Consider the following 8,432-nt stretch of genomic DNA (forward strand, 5'->3'; position numbering starts at 1 on the left):
ATATACATAAAATTCAGTAGTTAATGTTCTTCTTTAGATTGATTGAATTTTGAAAACATTTTCCCTATGCTCTGTACAAATTTTCATACATATATTGTGTTTCGATCGGCTCAGTAGTTTCGGAGTTATAATAACAAATTGTAGCAAAAAATATATTTTTTACTTAAAATTAGAAAACTTTTTTGTTTTAAAAAAATCATGAAAAATCGAAAACGGCAGAAATTGTTCAGATTTATTACTTTATCGCAAAGCCACATGTAATAGGAACAAAATGAGATATTGATCGTAAATATCGATGGACTCTTTTCGAATTTATTCACAATTAAGTGAATTTGCTTATTTTCACAAAATTTTACTTTTTTGTTTGATATACATAAAATTGAGTAGTTAATGTTCTTCTTTAGATTGATTGAATTTTGAAAACATTTTCCCCATATTATGTACAAATTTTCACATACATTTCAATCGGCTAAGTAGTTTCGGAGTTATATTAACAAATTGGAGAAAAAAATATATTTTTTACTTGAAAATAGAAAACTTTTTTGTTTTAAAAAAATCATGAAAAATCGAAAACGACAGAAATTGTTTAAATTTATGGCTTTATTGCAAAGCCACATATAATATGAACAAAATTAGATATTGATCATAAAAATCGATGGATTCTTTTCGAATTTATTCACAATTAAGTGAATTCGCTCATTTTCACAAAATTTTACTTTTTTGTTTCATATACATAAAATTAAGTAGTTAATATTCTTCTTTCGATTGATTGAATTTTGAAAACATTTTCCCCATATTATGTACAATTTTTCACACATATATTGCGTTTCAATCGGCTCAGTAGTTTCGGAGTTATAATAACAGATTGAAGCAAAAAATATATTTTTTAGGTGCAAATAGCATTTTTTTTTTGTTTTAAAAAAATCATGAAAAATTTAAAACAGCAGAAATTGTTCAGGTTTATTACTTTATCGCAAAGTCACATATAATAGCAACACTATGAGATATCGATTATAAAAATCTATTGATTCTTTTCGAATTTATTCACAATTAAGTGAATTCGCTCATTTTCACAAAATTGTATGTGCTTACTAGAGTGTACTTTAAATGTAATTTTTTTTAAATTTTCGTTACAACTTTTATGATTCTTTTCGTAATAAATATATTTCACGACCAGTTACCTAGTTTTCGGGATACTGTATGTGAACGCGGACCAAATTTCCTAAAAATGGTTTGTTTTTTTGAACATTGAAAATCAGTCAAATTTGAATGGCTTTATATTCTGAACCAAAAATATGTTTATAATAAAAGTAGCATATTTGAAATCGTTGGTTAATTTTCTGTAAAATCGGTTTATTCATTATTTTGTAGGGGCACATAAAAATTTTTAATTTTTGCAACATCATCACTTCACGAAACTCGAAATAAGTTAGCAGAACAGCAATCTAATACTCAAGCAGATTATAAGCCACACATTTCTAAACTACTGCCGAGTAATGGAAATGGTAAGTGGAAGACATGCTGTAGCACTGTGTAATTGTGGTTACTTTATTTTATTCACTTACTTTGTTTATAAACTTTTGTTGTAGTTAAGGTTGTTTTCTTGTTAAAATTGATGTTCTTGTTATTGTTGCTGTCTTATTGCTAATTTACAACAGCCTTGTAATTTGAGTCACACAAACACAAATAAATTCTTGTTATAAATTATTTTGCTTTTTATTTTTATTCGCCATAAAAAAAACACAATTTATCATTTAGATCATGTTGTTTCTGTTGTTTCTATTGTAAAGTACGAGTAACTATGACAGACATCAAGTAAATTATTATAATGAGATTTTTGTTTGTTATTTTTTTTTTTGGGATATTTAATTATGTTTTATTGAGGATAATTTAATAAAAATATAGACTTCATCAGTCATAATATAATTAATATAAACATACTTTTTTTCATTTCAAAAACTTTATGATTTAATCAAAATCTTTTTTTTTTGGTTTTTTGCAGTTGCTTTTTGTTTATATTTAAATTATTTTTTTTTTCTTTTTTGTACAATTTTTTTTTTTTATATTTAAATAAACAATATTTTTAAGACATTAAAGACAAAAAACAAATTGTTTTTAATATTTTTCTTTAGATTTTCTTAACATTTTTTTTATTTTTTCTTACAATAGAATATTAAAACACCCACACACAAGCACACTTAGAGACACTTAATGATTTGGAAAAGCAACGAAAAAAAAAATAAAAAATCAACAACAAAAAATCTGTTTGTTATCAGAGGTTTTTTGTTTTTTCTTTTTAAATTTTTCAAAATTAAGATATTTCAAATATTTTTTAAACATTTAGCAGTTTAGAGATTTATGGTTTAAATAATTTAAAGCTTATTAAACAATTTTATTAACTTCTTTTTGAAGCACGTTTTTTTAAATTATTTTTGTAAAAAGTTTCTTTTATTGAAATTTTCTTTATAAATAATCTTATAAAAATATCATTTTCTTTTAATTAAATTTTATATATTATTACTTTTTATCTTGTGTTTTTCTATTACAGTTATATTATTTATTTTTGTGTTTTCTTTTTTTCTATTATTTTGTTTGCACTTTTCTTTGTTTTTTAAATTTTATCGTGTTATAACGCCGGCTGCTCCATAAAAACTGAAATGTTTTCCTGCTTGCTGCTGGCTTTTATAAATTTCATATACAAAACTAACGGTACTCTTGTTAACACACGCACTCTTTATTCTTAAAAGAGACTGCAAAAAAAAAACAGCTACAAACACAAAGAGTCTGTTGCTTTCTCTCTGTAAAAGAGAAATTTATGTAAATAAACAGAAATTCTCAAATGTAACGGTAAAAATTATTAAAAATAACAGTAAATGTTGTGTGTTATGTTAGAAATGTTAAGTTAACAGAAGCGAACCAAATGAGGGAAATGTATTATAAAATACTTTGACTGACTGATTTGAAATGTTTATAACTTTTTTATTTTTACACTTTTAAATTTGAATTTTTTTTGCAGGTAATAAACAAAAATGTGTCTCATTATGAGTGATGAAACAAATTTATCATTTAAATGGCTAAATTAATAAACAGAACCACTGAATTTGAGATATCCAAAATCCTAGAACAGTGCATCAGCGACAATTACACTGATAGAGTTATCGGTCCATATTTTTCGAAAATTCATGCCGGGGAGTCTGTATCTTTCACCGGTGCGGTATTTTGACCAAGTTGGAATTTTTTTTTCTGAGGGGTTATATGGGGGGTAGAGTGTCAATTATCCTCACAAATGCTAGTTAAAAAATTTAGGCTCATATAAAACATATTGATTTCCAATTTCATTACGATATTAATTATTATAAAACAATTATGAATGTTCAACACATTTTCTGAGAGGGACCTTGTATGGGGACTAAGGACAACTGTTGGCAAATGGTGATCTTGAGATCTTAATAAATATTGTTACGTTTTAAACTTTTCAAAACGTTGGTTTATTTCCTTTAAATAAACCGGATACTTTTGATTGCAAATAAAAGCCGTTTAGTATTTTGAAAATTGCTACAACTCTATTTATTTAAAAATGTACAACAACAGAATTAGTCACTCAGTGTTTTTTTTATACACATTTATAAATTCGCAGAAATATAGACACACTTTATAATGTACACGAATTCACTTGAAAAATACAGCACACTTTAAGGCACTCAGTTGATGTTTATATGAATAGCGTCTCTGATAAACTAACTAACGACTGCAACCTCTCCCACTATTTATAACACTGCCATCTGCACTCTAGACTGTTCTTTAACTATCAAAGCTCGTATTTTCGAAGCCTAAAGCATACGCCATCGCTGGTGATTTTTCTACAATGTTCTTTAACTGTCAAAGCTAGCAAACATTCAGCGTTGCCATACTTACGATCAATGATCAACTCAAAGCTTTTATTTAATGTTAATAATGCCCACAGATATGTTACAGTTTGAGAGGCACTGCTTTCAATGCTACTTTAAATCAGCAGTTAAAATCGTTATATTTGAATTCAAGTATAATTTCGTAACAATATTGAATTTTCCAATAATGCAGATCTCTGTTTAACATTATGAATTATTGGTTTTGTTTATTTGAGATTTTTTCTTCAATATTTCTATTTGTAAATTTACTCGATTATTCGACAATTATTGATTGTATATTTTCTTTATTCTAAACGGAAAAGTTTTAATCATTCGAATAAATTTATTTTTCCATCGAAGAATTTTTATTCGAGTGACAACTCTATTAACATACCAATGGAAACAAATACAAATTTCGTCTGACTGTTACTGTGCAAATTCAACACTTGGGAGGATGATGTCGTAAAACTACTCCAAGACATGACAATTTAATAGAAAAATAGTTTAAGAAATTACCAAAAAATACTCCCCAAAAGCTTATCAATAATCTAAAACTGGTACTTAGTTCTCGAACTTTAAGTCAAATTTGGTTGCTGTCGCAACACGAAAAATCCTTTCATTTATAAAAATGTGCTGGTCAACAATTTACCAAAGAATATTTAAACTGATGGAGACAGAAATGGAATACTGTTCTATTTTCGAATGAATCCAAATACACTTTAAGGAAAACATTTGTAAGACAGCCAAAGGGAAAAAGATCCCAAGTACAGGTATGACAGGAATTTGATACTGATTACGAATGCCCCTAGTTTGGAGATTTCAGCACGACAATGACCCCTAACATGCTTCTAGGAGTGTAATCGAGTGGTAACAATACAATGCGATGAAGAGGCCTGTCCATAGAAAACCTATGGGAAATTGCAGATCGCAAAACATAGACTCAAGATTATACCTCGATGGAAGTTTTATCAATAAGTCTGTGACTTTTTGAATGAAACACAGGTTTTTGGATAAAAAATCATTTTATCATCCAACATAGTCTTTTTTTTTTTTTGTATAACCAACACTCAGGGGATACCCCTATATATGCAGTGCATTGTGTTGATGTTAGGAAATAAAGTTGTGAGAAGGAGGAAAGAGGGAGTAGTGTTTGTTGACGTTTGACTTGAATTGATAAATATTATATTCCGCAGGAAATACGTTGGCAGGTAGTAGATTCCACATACAGTGGTGGCCACCAATTTAAGACAAATACTTGAATTTTTTTCATCAACTGAATTTTAAGTGCGATAGAGCCAAAATAAAAGGACGTCTAAGGGTATGAAATTTATTATTAATGTTTCTAGTGTCTGAAAAATGTTTGGAAAAATCGGTAAAACATATATGGACAAAGATATGTGGAAATACGTTGACCCACCTCAGCGAACATCCGCTGTTAATAACATGATATGACCGAAACTAATGGAACTAAAAATACGATATTTGGTCCGAATATTTTATAATAATAAAATTATAATGATATAAATGTGAGAAAATATGTTTATTAAAAAAAAAAATTTTTGGTCAAGTTGTAGAAAAATTTGATGTGTTCATGGTTAATATGTATGAATTGACACAGTCGAATAAAACACACTTGTGTGTTAAAACTGTCCTCAAGCATACATATTTGTGGAAATATTTGAAAAAATAATTGACAATTACATGGAATTTCGCAAATAATTTTTGTCTTAAATTCCTGGCCACCACTGTACGTATGGTTCGACCAAAAAAAGAGTTTTCCCTATAATGTGTCGTGCGATCGGTACTCAAATTAATAGCAAATGGGTGCGATCTGTGTGATAGTCGTGTGTTCTGAATGAAAGTGCGCGTATTGGGTATAAGATTACTTATGTCTACTGAACAACACCCGTGAAAATATCTGTAAAATAAGGATAAGCTGCCCACATTACGACGATGTTCTAAAGTATCGATAAACCGGGTAACACCAACAGTTGTGTTACCCATACGAAGAATTGATTCTGGTGAAATCTCGAGACGTTTATGTGTCAATAGGCAGCACTGAGTTTTGAGTGCGTTGAAATTAACTCGGTTCAATTCACCCCATCTGGAGATTGTTGTAAGGTCACGATTTATCGAGTCGTCTATATTCATTCTTGACAATTTAATCTCAGAAATAGTAGGTCTGTGGTCGAATGAATATGAGTGACAGATATTACTGTCATCCGCGAAAGAATAAATGGGATTTGAAGTGATTGTTAGTAAATCGTTCATGAAAATTGAAAAAAGGGAAGGAGAAAGAACAGAACCCTGGGGGACTCCAGAGTTCACCCTTAGTACTACCTTATATTACGACCACGAAGGAAACTAGAGATAAAATGAGAAAACCATTTTCTGAGCATGTGCCTGACAATCTGACAAGTGTGTATACATAGCTTAAGTATTTTTTGTGAGATGACTTCATCGTTGGTAGATTTGAAAATAAGAAATAGTCACTCTGGGCTAAATTCGAGGAATAGAGCGAATGAGGAAGCATTTCGTAGCATAATCCATGAATTTTTGCCATGGAAACTTGCACTGTCCCAATCGTTTTTATTTTTAACATTAAATCGTCCCAATTATTTGGCGAATATTTACCATTGATTGTGGATTAGCTTATCCTTAAAAAACGCTCGTCATGACTTTATTGGCTGATGCCGATTCACCCCGAAAAACCCACTGTTTTGAATGCTGTTTAGTTTCAGATTTCTGGTGTGTTGTGATGGATCCATGGTTACGAAACGGATCAAAACGCATCCATACTGTGGTTGAACAACGCCAAACAATCCTTCGAAGTTGTCACACTGAGCCATGTGAGATGCCAATGGCTTCAACAATCTCTAGCACTATCAAACTCCGATCGACTAACACCACATTGCGATTTTTTTCAATTGTTTCTAATGTAGAGACCTCAACTAAGAGTCCGGAATGTTCGGCATCTTCCGTGCTTCTACGACCACAATGAAATTGAGTAAACCACTTTTTTACCATTGAAATTGATGGTGCAGTTCCCATAGTATTTATCAAGCTTAGCCTTTATATGAGTGATGATTTTTTCACGGAAAAAAATTATGCTTAATGAGCGTACGATTTTCTCCATTTTCTCCTCATGTCAATGGCTGTCATACACAAACTAAATGAAGCAGCTTGTTCAAATTTTGACAGGAGTCAACTGACAGATGCTTGTTGACAGGAGCAGTATTGCCCTTTCAGTTAAGAGGCGATTTTAATTCTGTTATTATTATTTATTGTTAATTTATTTTGTTCTTCGTTTTTATTTTTATTCTTTTTTTATATGAAAACTTTTCGGTTTTGGGGGGGGGGAAATTTCCTATTTCACCCTTTCTGGATCCGCGCCTGATTTAGTCTAATGAAGATCTAAATGTTTTAAATATTCGTCAAAGTCTTAAAAGAATGAATGGCTTTTTTGTAATTCGAAGAAATTGAATGAATTTTAGGATAACGAAAACACTTAAATGTATAAATGTTGATCGACCTTTTCTGCAATTATTTTAGATGGTTTATATTGGTTCCTATATACAGGCATTCAAGGTCAATAATTTTATGTAAATACTTCTGCGTAAAATATTCTTATATAAATCAGAATTATGGTGATTCTTTAAAAAGCTCGATTAAATTAGCACTTAAATACAAAAGTATAATCCAGTCATTACTAAACTGCTAGTAATGCAGATGATAACCCTTGAAGATAATGCTAATCAGTAATGGAATGTAATTACCAAGTTTTTTTCAATATTCCTTGAATTGTTCCTTTAATTTTTCTTATTTACTAAATTATACCAAACATTTAACATTAATTCATTAATATTTTATAATTTAAGAGAAGTCTTTTTCTTAGATAAACTCTTTTAATAAACTTATACTCTTTTTAATATACTATGTGCTCTTTAAACGAAAGCAAATTCATATAAACTATTTGGTAGAATCATACAATAAAAAAATCAAACACATTAAATGCACAGCACGCAAAATTGTCATAAAGTTAAAAGAAAATATTTATATAAACAACAATGCTATTGAAACATTAAGAGCATAAAAATAGTTTATGCTTTAAATCATCGTCATCATCATCATCGTTAGAGACAGCATCATAATGAGCAATGCTTTAGATATGATGCTTAGAGAGCAGTACTGTTTGAATTTCGTTCAATCATGTCGTTAGAAAAATAACACAAAAAACACACAACGCATCTTACTTTAATCGTGCACAATAGTAAATAGTGGTTTGGCAATAAAAAGTACTCAACATTTCTGGATGTCCCGAACTTGCAACTTACCTTTTCATTTACGGTCATCATTGGTTACAGAATTATCTATGAGACTAGGGATTTTATTATGTTTGTGTCACTTTTAGGTAAAATGAAACTGACTCTATACAGATTACAAACACTAAACTTCGGATTATAATACATTTAAAGAAAATCGATTCTCCAATCGATTACTGCTGCTGAGTCAAACAACTACTTTCTAAGGTGCAGTACAAAAAAA

At 29.6% G+C, this 8,432-nt stretch overlaps 1 protein-coding gene across 1 annotated transcript in view; it reads right to left on the reverse strand.

Moving 5' to 3' along the window:
* Nucleotides 1–1,923, reverse strand: part of Dgk (diacyl glycerol kinase 1) — a 201,471-nt gene extending 199,548 nt beyond the window's left edge. The window contains exon 1 of the mRNA XM_065513526.1: nucleotides 1,566–1,923. The gene's annotated coding sequence lies outside the window, so the exon portion shown is untranslated. The remainder of the gene's footprint in view (nucleotides 1–1,565) is intronic.
* Nucleotides 1,924–8,432: the final 6,509 nt, after the last annotated feature.

Source organism: Calliphora vicina, chromosome 5, assembly GCF_958450345.1.
Source record: "Calliphora vicina chromosome 5, idCalVici1.1, whole genome shotgun sequence".
Classification (NCBI taxonomy): Eukaryota; Metazoa; Arthropoda; class Insecta; order Diptera; family Calliphoridae; genus Calliphora; species Calliphora vicina.